Source organism: Macaca nemestrina, chromosome 14, assembly GCF_043159975.1.
Source record: "Macaca nemestrina isolate mMacNem1 chromosome 14, mMacNem.hap1, whole genome shotgun sequence".
NCBI lineage: Eukaryota > Metazoa > Chordata > Mammalia > Primates > Cercopithecidae > Macaca > Macaca nemestrina.
The window spans coordinates 22591440-22610298 of record NC_092138.1 but is presented as its reverse complement, the minus strand read 5'-3'; the positions used below and the strand labels follow the sequence as shown (position 1 = coordinate 22610298).

Genomic DNA, 18859 nt, shown 5'->3' with positions numbered 1-18859 from the left:
GCAAATTAGAGGCTTAGAACTGATCAGACTTTCCCCAAGGCCACACAGCAAATAGTTGCTAAAGGCCAGATCTGAGCCTTGGTTGATTTCAATATTATGCCACAATGCCTTCCCAGGGTGTGTTATTTTTGATACAGTGACAATGATTTTAGCCCTTCCTGCCACTTGGGGGGTTATCCAAATGTTAAAATAATTTTAAAAATAGAACCTTAGCTTCCCCTCAAATCATGTAACTTTAAGTGAAATGAAACTAGTCTCCTCACTTTGTAGCTATAGGTAGTAGTCATCTGGTTGCCTCGAAAGAAAATGGAGATTGTTTTGTGAAGGAGGTGAAGGTAGGAACTGATGTAGACCAATGTGTCCTAAAGTATATTCCATGGGACATTAGCCCATGGGATGGCTAAGGGTTGGGAAACTTGGCATAAAATACCCATTTTGTGGAGAGTCATGTGATTGGATTTGCATTTTGTTGAAATCCAAAAATCCAAGTTTCTCAAGCTTAATGAATCATGCAATCTTTCCTCCCCAGAAAACTGATCAACATCACATGGGTCTAAAGTTCTGTGGACTACATTTTGTAAACATTTGTTTGAAGATTTTTTTTGTTTTCCTTTTTTGAGACAGAGTCTCACTCTGTTGTCTGGGCTGGAGTACAGTGGTGCCCTTTTGGCTCATTGCAACCTATGCCTCCTGGGTTCAAGCAATTCTCCTGCCTCAGCCTCCCAAGTAGCTGAGATTACAGGCATGCATCACCACACTGGCTAATGTTTGTATTTCAGTAGAGATGGGGTTTCACCATATTGGCCAGGCTGGTCTTGAACTCCTGACCTCAAGTGATCCACCCACCTTGGCCTCCCAAAGTGCTGGGATTGGAGGCATGAGCCCCACTGTGCTCTACCTTGTTTAAGTTTTAATGGTAGTAATGTTTCCCTGGAACTAGATTCAGAGCTTTATTAACTTCATCCTGTCAACAAGAACAGGATCAATTATCCAGATTTTTAGCTATTTGCTGTGGCCCAGGTTCTGACCTATTCACAAATGTAAGGATGATGTCAAACAGCTTGAGAATGACTTGAATCCTGTTTTAAAAATGAAGACATTTTAAATCTGAAATATACAAAGCTGGATATATAGTTTTCTAAATTGTATGGCATGTGTTTCCTCATACTCATAAACCAAAACTTTTCATAGACCATCTTTCAGTAATGTATGATTATCAAGCACAAATGTTCTAAATCCAAAGGCCATGGAACTCCTGCAGATAAGAAAAACAACAAAACAGCAAAAACCTAAACTAAAATGTTCTTGAGCCATCAGGCAAAGACAAAATGGGACTTTACTCTTTTTGTCTGTCTTTTCCTTATTCCCCTTGGCTTTCCATTCTTCCTCCACCTTCTTTCTCCCTTCTACACCTTGTCTTCACATCTGACCTCATCTATATCTTCATCTGAACACTTTGTCACTATGAGAATAGATGTGATAATCATGCGTACATAGACAATTCCATATCCAAAAGTCGTCAACTATCTTCAAGCTGATTTCATGTACCTATAACTGACTGATCATGTTGAAAAGAGATTTCCACTGAGATTAACCAGGGTTTGGGGATTACTAAAAACCATCCAGGTTGGAAATAAATGTCAGCCACTATCTCATTGTATGGGCTAGCAAATAAGATTAGGCCATTCTTCCAGTTATTTGTTTTGGACTTCTTCCTGTTTCTAACAGTGCACAAGAGATGCTTTTTATTTGATTTTTAAAAATAATTATATTTGGCTGGGTGTGGTGGCTCACGCCTGTAATGCCAGCACTTTGGGAGGCCAAGGCAGGTGGATCATGAGGACAGGAGGTCAAGACCAGCCTGACCAACATGGTGAAACCCAATTTCTACTTAAAATACAAAAATTAGCTGGGTGTGGTGGCACACGCCTATAATCCCAGCTACTCAGGGGGCTGAGGCAGGAGAATTGCTTGAACCCGGGAGGCAGAGGTTGCAATTATATATATAATATATATTATATTATCTATATATAATAGATGCATTATCTATATATAATATGTAATATATAATATATAATACATTATATATTAACATAATATACAATATATTGTATAATATATATTTTATTAATATATAATATAATACATAATATATATTATATATACAAAGGTTTCAAAGCCCAGGGGAAATATATAAACATATATGCTACTTTGGTTGCCTTAGGTTATTTATTGATTTATTTTACAATAATAAAATATTTCACATGAACTGTCTGTTTAAAGGGGAACAATATGTGGTCCAAGGATTTTCTTTATATTTGTTAGGAGGGTAAAATTTTATTTGCCCTGATAAACAGAAAATCCAATATCCCAGATCTTCAACTCAGTACTTAAGAGTAAGTCCGTCCAAAGGGACTATGAGACAGCTGGATTCCTCCAAGTGGGGAAGCTTTATGTATATGTAACCCAGGCATAACTTGGCAGTTCAATAAGCTTGCTGAAGATTCCAATTTGTGTTCCACAGCCACAACCAGTAACACACTCTCTAAAACAAAAAGGAAACAAATTACCTACCTATTGACTCCTTTACCACATAGAAAATAACTTGTCTACCAAGGAAAGGAAAAAAGTCTTGAAGTAAGATTTAGAAGCCTGAAGAGTGTAGACCCTTCAACTACAAAGGGTTTTTGTTTTCAGACCACTTTTAAGTTGGTTGCTTGGTTTGCATTATCAAAGCGGAACCTTACAGTCAAGAAACAAACGCTAGGTTCTGCTCCACACCCCCGCCATGTTTTCCTTTACAGCAGGTTTTCTTTCTTGTGTCATAAGGAGTTTGTTTACACGGGGATCCAAACTGCTATTAAAGGAGATAATCAGCACAGTGACAAATAAAAGTTAAAAAAGGTTTGTCTTCCATGGTAAAGCTCAAATAATTCCAGACTTCAAACAATCAAGGTGTAATATACATATTTCTTTTTTTATTGCATTAAAAAGTAGAAAAAAATGATGTCCCCCAGAATGGTTTAGTGGATTTTCTAAAAAGTTCTTTCTTCAGAGTTGAAGCAAATTCAGCTCAAATTGTTTTTCAAACTGGGTAGGTGGACGAAATGCTGGATCTTAAACAAAATGAAGAAAATACCATTAAGATAGTTCTCAAGTACAGACTGTCTGGGTCCAAATCTGAGCTTTGCCATCTACTAGTTATATAACTTAGATCAAGTCACTTCTTCCAGCTTTCTCCTTTGTGAAATGGACTGAGTAATAAAAATACCTATCTTAAATAGTTTAGTGGGGCTTAGAGAATGTGTATGTAGCCCATCAGAGAATGGGCTCTTAGTGGATGCTTTCTCTTATTTTTATTATGAAATGTCTCTGATACCTACCAATACCTAGCCCATGGCCTCTCTGGTATGTACCATGTAGTTTTGTGTTCCTAGATGGACAAACAAGGAGTGGGAATTTCTGACATGTTAACTGACTTACTGAGTCAGTTATTCACCCACATTTAATGCATGGCTGCTATGAGCCTGGTACTGTGCTGGGACTCAAAACCACAATGGGATACCATCTTGCACCAGTCAGAATGGTTTTTATTAAAAAGTCAAAAAATAACATGTTGGCAAACTTGGAGAGAAAAGGAAACACTTGTATGCTGTTGGTGGGGATACAAATTAGTTCAGCCCCCGTGGAAAGCAGTTTGGAGATTTCTCAAACAACTGAAAATAGAACTACCATTCAACCCAGCAATCCCATTACTGAATATATACCCAAAGGAAAATACATTGTTCTACTGAAAAGGAAATAAGATCCATGTCCTCATGAAGCCTACTGGGAGGATAGTAAATAAACACATAACAAAACAAGTAATTTTGCTGATCCTAAAAACTTTGAGGAAAATAAAACAGAAAAGTGATTGGAGCAGTCTATTACAGATTAGCTGGTCAGAAAAGGCCTCTTTTGAAGAAATGTTATTTAAGCCAATGCCTAAATTAGGGGACAATGCCATTATAAATACCTGGGGAAGAGGGAACACGAAAAACAAAGCATTTGAGGGGAGGAGGTGTTTGGAGAAACAGAGTGATATAAAGTAAGTGTCGTTGAGACAGCATGAGCAAGGAGGAGATTGATTGGTTAGCAAAGTCAGAAAGATCACAGTCTAAAAAGCCAGGGTAACATTTTGAAAGATTTTATTATATTGTGGAACTCATAAAACTATTGTAGGCTTTCACATATACAAATGATGCTGTGGACCTTCCCTGGAAAAGCTGAATGCTTCTGGTTGTTTTCTGAGCAGTGGAAGTCGTTTTACATTGTTCTTCCATTCTCTCTACACATTTTGGATGCAGTCAGCCAAATAGAGAGGCTAATAAAAAAAATGCCTAATTTGCTCAATAAATAAAGTGAAACTTCGAGAACATGCCACCTATGATCTTAGCCGTATCAGAACTAGGCCTCAGCCTGATGTTTTCAATCTATGCCCACTTTTGATTAAATACTCAAAACATGTCCTACTGAAAATCCTAATATGCCCTTGGGTGAGGAGACTTGAAGTTGGCTTGAGTCTTTTTTTCCTTAAGGGTAAGAAAAAAAAGCATCTCCATAATTCCGTCAGCCAAGAGGATTTGGTTTAGTTGTTTTTCTCCATAGTCTGTCATACAGAAAAACATTTATAAAATTTCCAAATATTACATTGTGTTACAATTTTTTCATACCATATCCAACTTCTGCCAGTATGAGCATCATGATCTAACCCTGGGAACTAACTCATTGAAGATCATTTCAATACTGCACTGGGTTTGAAGGATACTATCAGTGCAGTGTTTAAACCTGCAGTACTAAACCTGGGATAGAGACACTATTATCTAGTGTCCTTCCTGCATTACTATGCTACCAGAATCAGTCCTATGGAAATAGAACTTTGCAGAAAGATCAAAGGGGGTTATAGTCTGTTGGTAGGTATCAGGAGACTCCCATTGTAGACTCAGCTCTTTCTGTGCTCTGTTAAATAACATGAGCATGTCATTTGGTCTCTTGGCCCTGCCCCCTACATAACTGTTCACCTGCAGAATGTGAAAACTATATCAGCTCATCAATAAGGTTTTGTTCAGGAGCAAGCATCTATTGACAAAACTGGCTTATAACCCAAAGATGCAGTGTCAGTTCTTGGCAAAAACTATGAGAAAGGGAAAAAAATTGGCACTGTTTCCTGACTTCTGTATTTCTGAATCACCACTTTGAAGGCAAAAAGCTCAAAATTTGGTACTTCTGATACTATTCAGTGAATGGAAAAATACTCTAGAAGGTAGTGAGCTTCCCATGTGCTTAAACACATATGGTGCAGGTGATAACCTACTACATCTCTGTAAAGAAGTTTGTCTGGAAGCTTTTGTGCTTTGAAAGAATTTCCGTATTTATGTGTGTGTCAAAGTTAAAAATGCTCCCTACTTCTAAGTTACGGTTTACAAAATTAAATTTCTTTTTTTTCCTTTCCACTTCACATTTCTACCACCTTCCCTCATTTATCTGTTCTTACCTTAGCAAACAGCTAATAACCATTGTGACCAAGGATCAATTCACTGAGTACCCAGTCAGATTAGTAAATGAACAGGAGGTACTGTTTGAGGTGAAAGCTGAGGCTAAGGATGTAGGAAGACTGTGTTGAGACCCAGATCAACTAGTCCGTATCTCAGTCCATAGAATAAAAATGGATTTGGCAGAAACATATTCTGTGTGCCACAAGTAAACCATTTTCTCTTCTGCCAGTCGATACAGTCTGCAGAAAGTGTCTGCTTCCTCAAATGCACAGGCATGTAAAATGCAAGGCTACGAGGATCATGAACAGTCAGGAAAATAGGACACCACCAAAGAGTACACAATGAATGTCCAGTAGCTGACCTCAAAGAAATGGAGACCTACAAATTGCATGACAAAGAATTAAAAAGTAATTGTTTTAAAGAAGCCTAATGAGCTATAAGAGAAAACAGATAAAGAATCTAACAAAAATCAGGAAAATAAGAACAAAAGAAGTTTAAAGAAGAGAAAACATTTAAAAAACCCCATAAATTCTGGAGTTAGAAAATGGAGTGGCTGAATTAACATATACTATAGAGAACTTTAACAGCAGACCATCAAGCCGAAGGAAGAATTGGTGAACTCAAATACAGCTCATTTGAAATTATTCATTTGAAGGATAAAAAAGAAAAAGGAATGAAGAAAGCCTATAGGATTTATGAAACACCATCAAGTGAATGCATATATATGTATTAGAAGAAAGAAAGGGGGAAAAGTCTTGTTTAAAGAAGTCACTCAAAATTTATCAAATCTGGGAAGAGAAACAAATATCCAGACTCAAACCCACAGGACCCCATGTAGGTTAAACATAAAGAGCCCTACATCAAGACACAGCATAATTCCATTGTCAAAAATCAAGACAAAAAAAAAATGAACATAGCAAGAGAAAAGCTAATAGTCACATACATAGGAACACATATAAGACTCTTGGCAGATTTCTCAACAGGGACCTTGTAGACCAGGAGAGAGTGGGATTATATACTCAAAGTACTGGAAACAAAAATACTATATCTTTGTAAAGGTATTCTTTTAAAATGGTAGTGTTTTAAAATGTTAGTCTTTTTTGCCAGACAAAAATACTATATATTTTGTAAGATACAGTATTTTGCCAAATGAAAGTACTATATCTTTGTAAAGATACTCTTAAAATGAGGGGGAGGTAGTCTTTCCCAAACAAACAGCTGGGGAAGTTTGTCAGCACTGGACCTGCCTTACAAAAAATGCTTCAGGAAATTCTTCAAATAGAATTGAAACACTAAATAGCAATGTAAAAGCATTTGAAAGTATACTGTATTTGGCAAATATATAGCCAAATACAGAATAATGTAACACTGTAATCATGGTGCACAAATAACCCATAACTCTAATATGAAAGTTAAAAAATGAAAGTAGTAAGAATAGCTAAAACCACAAAAATTTGGTAATAGATTTATAATAGAGAAAGAAGTAAAATCTGACTACAAGAAAGGGGGAGGGAAAAGTTAAATTCAGTTTTTACATGCAATTGAACATAAGTTGTTAACAAGTTAAAATAATTGGTTATAAATACAAGAAGATATATACAAGCCTCATGTTAACTATAAGTTGAAAACCTAGAGCAAGTACACAAAAGATAGGGAGAAAAGAGTCAAACCAAACCACTACAAAAATAAAGGACAAAACAAACGGGGAAGAGAGGAATATGAACTGCAACACGGGGGGTGCGCCCAAGATAACTGAATAGGAACAGCTCCAGCCTCCAGCTCCCAGTGTGAGTGACACAGAAGATGGGTCATTTCTGCATTTTCAATTGAGGTACCAGGTTCATCTCACGAGGGTGTGTCAGACAGTTGGCACAGGTCCATGGGTGCAGCCTGACCAGCGAGAGCTGAAGCAGGGTGAGGCATCATCTAACCTGGGTAGCACAAAGGGGATGAGAATTCCTTTTCCTAGCCAAAGGAAATAGAGACACACAACACCTGGAAAATCAGGTAACTTGCACTCTAATACTGCCCTTTACCAAGGGTCTTAGCAAATGGCACACCAGGAGATTATATCCCACACCTGGCCCAGAGGGTCCCACGCCCACAGAGCCTCCCTCATTGCTAGCACAGCAGTCTGAGATATAACTGCAAGGCAGCAGTGAGGCTGGGGGAGGGGCACCCGCCATTACTGAGGCTTAAGTAGGTAAAGCCTCCAGGAAGCTCGAATTGGGTGGAGCCCACCACAGCTCAAGGAGGCCAGCCTGCCTCTGTAGACTCCTCCTCTGGGGACAGGGCATAGCTAAAGAAAAAGCAGCAGAAACCTCGGCAGAGGTTAAATGTCCCTGTCTGACAGTTTTGAAGACAGCAGTGGATCTCCCAGCATGGAGGTTGAGATCTGAGATTGGACACACTGCCTGCTCAAGTGGGTTCCTGACCCCTGAGTAGCCTAACTGGGAGACATTCCCCACTAGGGACAGATCGACACCTCACACAGCCAGGTACCCCTCTGAGACAAAGCTTCCAGAGGAACGATCAGACAGCAACATTTGCTGTTCAGCAATGATCACTCTTCTGTAGCCTCTGCTGCTGATACCCAGGCAAACAGGGTTTGGAGTAGACCTCAAGCAAACTCCAACAGACCTACAGCTGAGGGTCCTGACTGTTAGAAGGAAAACTAACAAACAGAAAGGACACCCACACCAAAACCCCATCAGTACATCACCATCATCAAAGATCAAAGGCAGATAAAACCACAAAGATGGGGAAAAAGCAGTGCAGAAAAGCTGGAAATTCAAAAAATCAGCACATCTTCCCCTCCAAAGGAACATAGCTCATCGCCAGTAACGGAACAAAGCTGGACAGAGAATGACGAGTTAAGAGAAGGCTTCAGTCAAACTTCTCAGAGCTAAAGGAGGAACTACATAACCAGCGCAAAGAAACTAAAAACCTTGAAAAAAGAATGGATGAATGGATAACTAGAATAATCAATGCAGAGAAGACCTTAAAAGAACTGATAAAGATGAAAACCATAACACAAGAACTATGTGACAAATGCATAAACTTCAGTAACCGACTCGATCAACTGGAAGAAAGAGTGTCAGCGATCAAAGATCAAATGAATGAAATGAAGTGAGAAGTGTAGAGAAAAAAGAGTAAAAAGAAATGAACAAAGCCTCCAAGAAATATGGGATTTTGTGAAAAGACCAAATCTACGTCTGACTCATGTGCCTGAAACTGACGGGGAAAATGGAACCAGTTTGGAAAATACTCTGCAGGATATAATCCAGGAGAAGTTCCCCAACCTAGTAAGGCAGGCCAACATTCAAATTCAGGAAACAGAGAACACCACAAAGATACACCTTGAGAAGAAAAACTCCAACACTCATAATTGTCAGATTCACCAAAGTTGAAATGAAGGAAAACATGTTAAGGGCAGCCAGAGAGAAAGGTCAGGTTACACACAAAGGGAAGCCCATCAGACTAACAGCAGATCTCTGGGCAGAAACTCTCCAAGCTAGAAGAGAGTGGGGGCCAATATTCAACATTCTTAAAAGAATTTTCAACCCAGAATTTCATATCCAGCCAAACTAAGTTTCATAAGTGAAGGAGAAATAAAATCCATAGAGACAAGCAAATGCTGAGAGATTTTGTCACCACCAGGCCTGCCCTACAAGAGATCCTGAAGGAAGCACTAAACATGGAAGGGAACAACTGGTACCAGCCATTGCAAAAACATGCCAAAATGTACAGACCGTTGATGCTAGGAAGAAACCTCATCAACTAAGGAGCAAAATAACCAACTAATATCATAATGACAGGATCAAATTCACACATAATATTAACCTTAAATGTAAATGGACTAAATGGTCCAATTAAAAGACACAGACTGGCAATTTGGATAAAGAGTCAAGACCCATCTCACATGCAGACACACACATAGACTCAAAATAAAGGGGTGGAGGAAGATCTACCAAGCAAATGGAAAACAAAAAAAGGCAGGGGTTGCAATCCTAGTCTCTGATAAAACAGACTTTAAACAAAGATCAAAAGAGACAAAGAAGGCCATTACATAATGGTAAAGGGATCAATTCATCAGGAAGAGCTAACTATCCTAAATATATATGCACCCAATACAGGAGCACCCAGATTCATAAAGCAAGTCCTTAGAGACTTACAAAGAGACTTAGACTCCCATACAATAATAATGGGAGACTTTAACACTCCTCTCTCAACATTAGACAGATCAACAAGACAGAAAGTTAACAAGGATATCCAGGAATTGAACTCATCTCTGCACCAAGCGGACCTAATGGACATCTACAGAACTCTCCATCCTAAATCAACAGAATATACATTCTTCTCAACACCACATAGTACTTATTCCAAAATTGACCACATAGTTGGAAGTAAAGCACTCCTCAGCAAATGTAAAAGAACAGAAATAACAACTGTCTCTCAGACCACAATGCAATCAAACTAGAACTCGGGACTAAGAAACTCAATCAAAACCGCTCAACTACATGGAAACTGAACAACCTGCTCCTGAATGACTACTGGGTACATAACGAAATGAAGGCAGAAATAAAGATGTTCTTTGAAACCAATAAGAACAAAGATACAACATACCAGAATCTCTGGGACACATTTAAAGCAGTGTATAGAGGGAAATTTATAGCAATAAATGCCCACAAGAGAAGGCAGGAAAGATCTAAAATTGATACCCTAACGTCACAATTAAAAACTAGAGAAGCAAGAGCAAAAACATTCAAAAGCTAGCACAGGGTAAGAAATAACTAAGATCAGAGTAGAACTGAAGGAGATAGAGAAACAAAAATCCCTCCAAAAAATCAATGAATCCAGGAGCTGGTTTTTTGAAAAGATCAACAAAATTGATAGACTGCTAATAAGACTAATAAAGAAGAAAAGAGATAAGAATCAAATAGATGCAATAAAAAAATGATAAAAGGGGATATCACCACCAACCCCACAGAAATACAAACTACCATCAGAGAATACTATAAACATCTCTACGCAAATAAACTAGAAAACCTAGAAGAAATGGATAATTTCCTGGACACTTACACTCTCCCAAGACTAAAGCAGGAAGAAGTTGAATCCTCGAATAGACCAATGGTAGGCTCTGAAATTGAGGCAATAATTAATAGTCTACCAATCAAAAAAAGTCCAGGACCAGATGCATTCACAGCCGAATTCTACCAGAGGTACAAGGAGGAGTTGGTACCATTCCTTCTGAAACTATTCCAATCAATAGAAAAAGAGGGAATCCTCCCGAACTCATTTTATGAGGCCAGCATCATCTTGATACCAAAGCCTGAGGGAGAAACAACAAAAAAAAGAGAATTTTACAACAATATCCCTGATGAACATCGATGCAAAAATCCTCAATAAAATATTGGCAAACTGAATCCAGCAGCCCATCAAAAAGTTTATCCACCATGATCAAGTGGGCTTTATCCCTGTGATGCAAGACTGGTTCAACATACGCAAATCAATGTAATCCAGCATATAAACAGAACCAAAGACAAGAACCACATGATTATCTCAACAGATGCAGAAAAGGCCTTTGACAAAATTCAACAGCCCTTCATACTAAAAGCTCTCAATAAATTCAGTATTGATGGAAGGTATCTCAAAATAATAAGAGCTATTTATGACAAACCCACAGCCAATATCATACTGACTGGGCAAAAACTAGAAGCATTCCCTCTGAAAACTGGCACAAGACAGGGATGCCCTCTCTCACCACTCCTATGCAACATAGTGTTGGAAGTTCTGGCTAGGGCAATCAGGCAAGAGAAAGAAAGAAAAAGGTATTCGGTTAGGAAAAGAAGTCAAATTGTCCCTGTTTGAAGATGACATGATCGTGTATTTAGAAAACCCCATGGTCTCGGCCCAAAATCTCCTTAAGCTGATAAGCAACTTCAGCAAAGTCTCAGGATACAAAATCAATGTGCAAAAATCACAAGCATTCTTATACACCAGTAACAGACAGAGAGCCAATCGTGAATGAACTCCCATTCACAATAGCTTCAAAGAGAATAAAATACCTAGGAATCCAACTTACAAGGGATGTAAAGGACCTTTCCAAGGAGAACTACAAACCTGCTCAGTGAAATCAAAGAGGACACAAACAAATGGAAGAACTTACCATGCTCATGGATAAGGAAGAATCAATATTGTGAAAATGGCCATACTGCCCAAAGTAATTTATAGATTCAATGCCATCCCCATTAAGCTACCAATGACTTTCTTCACAAAATTGGTAAAAACTGCTTTAAAGTTCCTATGGAACCAAAAAAGGCCCCGCATTGCCAAGACAATCCTAAGCCAAAAGAACAAAGCTGGAGGCATCACGCTACCTGACTTCAAACTATACTACAAGGCTACAGTAACCAAAACAGCATGGTACTGGTACCAAAACAGAGATATAGACCAATGGAAGAGGACAGACCCCTCCGAAATAATACCACACATCTACAGTCATCTGATCTTTGACAAACCTGACAAAAACAAGAAATGGGGAAAGGATACCCTATTTAATAAATGGTGCTGGGAAAATTGGCTAGCCATAAGTAGAAAGCTGAAACTGGATCCTTTCCTTACTCCTTATATGAAAATTAATTCAAGATGGATTAGAGACTTAAATGTTAGACCTAAAACCATAAAAACCCTGGAAGAAAACCTAGGGAATACCATTCAGGACATAGGCATGGGCAAGGACTTCATGTCTAAAACACCAAAAGCAATGGCAACAAAAGCCAAAATTGACAAATGGGATCTAATTAAAGAGCTTCTGCACAGCAAAAGAAACTGCCATCAGAGTGAACAGGCAACCTACAGAATGGGAGACAATTTTTGCAATCTGCTCATCTGACAAAGGGTTAATATCCAGAACCTACAAAGAACTCAATCAAATTTACAAGAAAAAAAACCCATCAAAAAGTGGGCAAAGGATATGAACAGACACTTTTCAAAAGAAGACACTCATACAGCCAACAGACACATGAAAAAATGCTCATCATCACTGGCCATCAGAGAAATGCAAATCAAAACCACAATGAGATACCATCTCATACCAGTTAGAATGGCAATCATTAAAAAGTCAGGAAACAACAGGTGCTGGAGAGGATGTGGAGAAATAGGAACACTCTTACACTGTTGGTGGGACTGTAAACTAGTTCAACCATTGTGGAAAACAGTGTGGCGATTCCTCAAGGATCTAGAACTAGAAATACCATTTGACCCAGCCATCCCATTACTGGGTATATACCCAAAGGAGTATAAATCATGCTGCTATAAAGACACATGCACACATGTTTATTGCAGCACTATTCACAATAGCAAAGACTTGGAATCAACCCAAATGTCCATCAGTGACAGACTGGATTAAGAAAATGTGGCACATATACACCATGGAATACTATGCAGCCATAAAAAAGGATGAGTTTGTGTCCTTTGTAGGGTCATGGATGCAGCTGGAAACCATCATTCTCAGCAAACTATCGCAAGAACAGAAATCCAAATACCACATGCTCTCACTCATAGGTGGGAATTGAACAATGAGATCCCTTGGACACAGGAAGGGGAACATCACATACTGGAGTCTATTATGGGGAGGGGACAGTGGGGAGGGATAGCATTTGGAGTTATACCTAATGTAAATGACGAGTTAATGGGTGCAGCACACCAACATGGCACATGTATACATATGTAACCTGCATGTTGTGCACATGTACCCTAGAACTTAAAGTATAATAATAAAAACTGCAACACAGTGAAAAAACTGAACAAAATAACAATAGTAAGTCCTTACCTATCAATAATCACTTTAATGTAAATAGACTAAGTCCTCAATCAAGAGACATATAGTGGCTGAATGGATTAAGAAAAGAAAGCAAGAAGATGCATTCGTATTCTGTCACAGAGACTCACTTTAGCTATAAGGACACAAATAGCCTGAAAGTGAAGGGGTGGGAAAAGATATTCCATGCAAATGGTAACCAAACCTGCAAATAATAACCAAGGAGAGCAGGGGTAGCTATAATTATATCCTACAAAATAGACTTTAAGTCAAAAACTGTGATAAGAGACAAAGGAGGTCATTATATAACAATAAAAGGTTTACTTCAACATATAGAACAATCACAAATTTATATGTACCCAACATCAGAACACCTGATGTAAAATAAGTATTGACAGATCTGAAGAAAGAAATTGACAATGAAACAATAAGACTAGGAGACTTCAATACCCCACTTTCAATAATGGATAGAGCATCCAGGCAGAAAGTCAGTAAGGAAACAGTTGACTTGAGCAACACTATAGACCAAATGCACCTAACAGATTATACAGAACTTTCCACCCAATTGTAGCAGAATACACATTTTTTTTCAGGTGCACAGGAAACATTCTTTGGTATGGATCACATGTTAGGTATCCACTGGATGTCTTGAAACATATTTCTCATGAATAAGGGGGACTACTGTGCTATATGATTCAGCAATCCTACTTTTAAGTATATATCCAAAGTAATTGAAAGCAGCATCATGAGATCTATGTTCCCATGTTCTGCACTTTTATGTACATTACAGCATTAGTCACAATAGCCAAGATATGGAAACAATCTGTCAACAGATGCATGGATGAAGAAGATGTGGCATACACATAATGAATGGCTAGAATACAATGGAATGTTATTCAGCCTTATGAGAGAAGAATCCTGCCATTTACAGTAACATGGATGGAGCTAGAGGAAATGCTAAGCAAAATAAGGCAGAAAAAGAAATACTGCATGATCCCCCTTTTTGTGGAATCTAAAATAGTCAAGTTTGTAGATGCAGAGAGTAGGATGGTGGTTGCCAGAGGCTGGGGAGAGGGGATGATGTCGGGTTAAGGGTACAAAAATGGTAACTATGTAGAAGTGATAGGTATGTTAATTAGCTCAAATGTGATCATTTCACAACATATATCAAAATATCGAGTCGTATATTTATATATACTTTTTATACACCAAAAATAGTTGCGAAGTAAAGAATTTGAAAACACACACACATGCAGAAAGTAAAAAAGCAAAAACAAACAATAAAGAATAGGGCTGATGGTCTTACCAGTTTTTCTTTGTGGGAGGACCACAAATTACTGAAAGGAAGACTAATTTGATAGCAAATTGTCCCTTTGAGATGTGCTGACGACAGTAACCACCTGTCAACCTGTGGTGTGCAGAAAGGGTGACCGTTCGTGCAGCAAGAGATCCAGGAGGGCTGTTAGGCTTACAGACCTGTATGCTGCTGCCGCCTCTGGTTGCTTCAACTTCTTTGCATGATGGTGAAATGACATCTCTGTAAATTTATTAAAAAGGTAATACTCAGGAAAAGAGCAAGATTATCAGTTTTCTTTTAAACATTTTCTATTTTATTATCACAAATGTAACTTTTCAGAAAATCTCAAAATTTAATTTATTGAAGGGTAGAGTGGCATCATAGAAAGAACCTTAGCCCTTCAGTTGGCTCTTCCATTGTGGTGGATCTATAACTGTTAGCATAATCTATCTCCCTCCAAGGTTGAAGATTCTGTCTCCCCACAACATTCATGTTGGTCTTGCTTTGGCTAATGCTGTATGAGTGGAGTGACACATGCCATTTCTGGGCAGAAGTTTTAAAAGGCAATTTGTGATTTGCCCATTCTTTTTTCCCTCAGGTATAACTCTAGGCAGTGGTCCAGCTTGGGGGTCTTACCCACCTGAGTCATACAGTAGAGGTGATGGTGATGAGAAAACACACTTTATAATAAGCCCCTGAGATTTTGGAGAGTGTTATTGTGGCATAACTGAGAGCATTTTGATGGTTACAGAAACACTATCTTTGCCACAGGTGAGAGACAGGGCAAGTCTTTTAAAACTAACAATCATAATAATTGTAATAATAGCATTAATCAGCCTTTTCTATGTGGCAGGCATTGTGTTCAGTTCTTTATATACATGACCTCCTTTTTTCCTCATCACCATTTAGTTGAATAATAATATCTATTTTATAAATGAGAAAACTGAGGCAGAGAGTTTAAGCAACTTGTTGAGTGTTAACATTGGCTACAGGATGACGGAGCTAGAATTTGATCTTGGTCATGACTGAGTCCAGAATCCAGGCTCATGGGCAGTTTGCTGTGTTGTCTTTCCTCATCATCGCTCTGATTCTCAAACTTCTCATCTATAAAATGAGGCTAGAAATACCACCTCCACATCACTTTTTCTCTTCTTGATGCTGTTTTGAGGGAAGACCTACATGGAGAAAAGGCTTTCTGTTTTTTCCTCTGCTTCCCAGAATAATGGAGTCAGAATCTAAAAGCGGATCCCAGATGGTGGGTGGCCGTGGGACATTTAAACCAATAGCGGGTTATCCTTGTTTGACCTTTGTTGGGCATCCATCAAAGCAAGGAATCAGTAGGATCTGATGGAACACCTGGCAGGATGCGATCAGCCCCAGTGACTCCAGAATGGCAGCCTTTCAAGATGAAAGGCCAGGACAGAAGCTGTCCTCACAGGTCATTTATGACAAGTCATTGAGGAAGGTGGCACGGTCTCAGTGTGACTGGGGATAGCTGCGCCCAGAGAGACCCAAGAAACTTGTCTCCCATTATGGTCTGAATGAAAGCAGGAAGCATATGTGGAAGGCACTCCAGAAAATCCAGCAAGCAGCCTGGTCCGGTTGGTTCATGAAACAGTAAAAGTGGACTGGAGAATGTCATAATAAACCACAAACAGCCACAGAAATAATTTGGCAGATTTTACTTAGATTGTTTAGATATCAGTTATTCTTTCCAAAACACTGAGAAATACACCATGCTTGGCATTTTCACATCCCTAGGGAGAGAATTGAGAGGCCACTATTTTTTCCCTTAGCAACTGTTTGTTTCTTCTATTCTAACAGCATCTCTTCTCACAAAATTAGCCATTCCTCTAGTTTCCTAGTGTAAAATTACTGTGGATATATGCGGTTGGATCTACCCATAGTGTAACTGAATTAGTCCTTTGTAGAAGGGTTGTATAACCATTTTATGATTAATCTCACTTACCTTGGACTTTTTAGAAGATGACATTATTAGATTGGGTCTAAAGTTAGCAAAATTATCCACCTATCTAAACAATATCAAATGTGAGTGCATTTGTGTGTAGTGGTCGAGGGGAGGGAGAGGGAAGTGGAGATGAGAAGATATATTATAATTTTCAGTGATCTTTTTATGGTGACTTGTATTCTTCCAAGTTAATATTCATTCCAGTTCCTTTGCAGAAGTATCAGAGTCACAAGCCAATGAAAATAAATAGGGAAGAGGGGGCTCAGGATGAAGGAAGCAGTGTGGCAAGAATCTTCAACTTTCTCCAGATAGTAATATAGGTGGTGATGGTTGTTGTTGTTCCTTCTTTGTCTCCTCTTCTTCACCTTCCTATTTTTAAAAAGTTACATGTACATAATTTAGATGGTTAAATTCTGACCTCAAGGGTTTAATGGATAGATACACAGTATCCATGCTCTGAAGCAGAAACTGACTTCTGAGAGAGCTGGAAATAAGCTAAGTTCACTTTAGGGTCTTACAGCACCACGGGAGTTTCAGGGCTTCTAATGTCCTGTGTGCAAACCACAGGCCAAAGACTGCATAAGAGAAGGTCACAAAATGGGATTGATGGATGACAGAGCCAAAGTCTTTGCTCAGATAACATTGTGTAAAAGAGGCTGCTTATTGGGATTTACCTCTTCCAGACTCTGATTGCAACCACAACTATCAGTTAAGCCTGTCCTGTTCAGGTTCCATCAAGTACTACCCATAGGGGTTATTTAAATTCCAGATTTCATAAATTGACAAGAAAAAATATTTGTTGAGAAAGTTCCTATATATAATGTGCTAAACAATTAACTTAAGCACTGGTCCATATACAGCTATAACTCCAAAGTAAGTTAGTCCTTATTAAGAGTAACCAAGGAGGATGTCTACACTACTCTCTGCATCCTCCTCCATGGAAGTCCTGGCTTCCAACGGTGTCTTGATTTGTTTTTTGGTTTTACGCTAATTCAAATTGGCCCATGTGATACTAGTCACTTCCTTGGTTCAGAAGAGCTATAGTCATTCACTACAGATAATTCTGCCTCTACTTTGATATTTTGATGAAATTTGAAAAGTAAACATTTTATCACATCACATTAATCTTTTATATTTCATCCATAACTCATCACTTTCTCAAATTCTAAATTTATTACCCCCTAAATTTCAGCTCCGTAAAAGCAGGGACTTGTTATCTTTTATCGCCACTACCCAGCACCTGGCACATTGTGGGCACTCAGTAAATATGTGTTGACTAGATAAGTGTATTTGTGTGAATTTAGCTATTTTTGTTCCTGTTTGATGCTGCACACATCTGTGCAAATTAGGATTTCTGAGTGTGTGGCATTCTTCTAATTTTGTACTTTCAAATATCTTCTGAAAATGTGTTCTCTGTGCCTGTCTGTGGGAGAGTTTTTATATTTCTCTGGTTTTTGGTAGGAGGAGGATAACTTCTGAGTTGAACATTCATAAAGAGGCTTCCTGCTGTTTAGATGTTGTATAATACCTCTCCTAGTAATTGCTGGGCCACGTCATTAAATGTCTAGCCTTGGCTACACAGTTGGATTCTTTCAGTGACTCTTTGAAGTTATGTGGTTTAGTCCCTTAATTCCTTCTAGGCAGAGTAGATTACAGAGCCAGACTGCCTACTCTGCCACTAACCAATATCTAGGTAAACTGAGCAAGTTATCAAACTTCGTTGTGCCTTGTTTTTCTCATATGTAAACTGGGGATAGTAATAGTAACAATAATTGAAATTGGTTGGGCCAGGCCCTGTTATAAGCATTTTGCATGTAATAGACTTTAATGTTTGTCTTAGTCTGTTTTGTGTTGCTGTAATAGAATACCATAGACTAGTAATTTATAATGAACAGAAATTTATTGGCGTACAGTTCTGGAGACTGGGAAGTCCAATATCAAAGTGCTGTGATCTTATGAGGGGCTTCTTATGCATCATAGTATAGTGGAAAATATCAGTTGGAGGAAGGGCCGAGAGAGAGAGAGCACATGCATGAGAGAGATCGCCTGCGCAAGAGGAGGTGAACTCACTCCCTCAATCGTGGCATTAGTTTATTCTAAGGGTGGAGCCCTCGTGGCCTAATTGCCTCTTAAAGCTTTATCTCATCTCTTAACACTGTTACAATGGCAATTAAATTTCAGCATGAATTTTGGAGTGGACAAATATTCAAGTATAGCAATGTACTAAAATAATCCCA

The 18859-nt window shown here is 38.6% G+C and overlaps 2 long non-coding RNA genes across 5 annotated transcripts in view; one reads left to right on the top strand and one right to left on the bottom strand.

The window, feature by feature from the left end:
* LOC139358104 (uncharacterized) overlaps positions 1-18859 on the top strand; it is a 524079-nt gene that overhangs the window by 165493 nt on the left and 339727 nt on the right. The gene's annotated exons all lie outside the window — the stretch shown is intronic.
* LOC105498696 (uncharacterized) overlaps positions 1-18859 on the bottom strand; it is a 100808-nt gene that overhangs the window by 68367 nt on the left and 13582 nt on the right. The window contains exons 2-3 of one of the 2 annotated variants that reach the window (XR_011612439.1): positions 14663-14893; positions 2980-3116 (exon numbers count right to left, since the gene is read on the bottom strand). This is a non-coding gene — a long non-coding RNA (uncharacterized lncRNA). Of the gene's footprint in view, positions 1-2979; positions 3117-14662; positions 14894-18859 lie in introns of those variants that run through there. The other variant, XR_011612438.1, reaches the window with a different exon arrangement.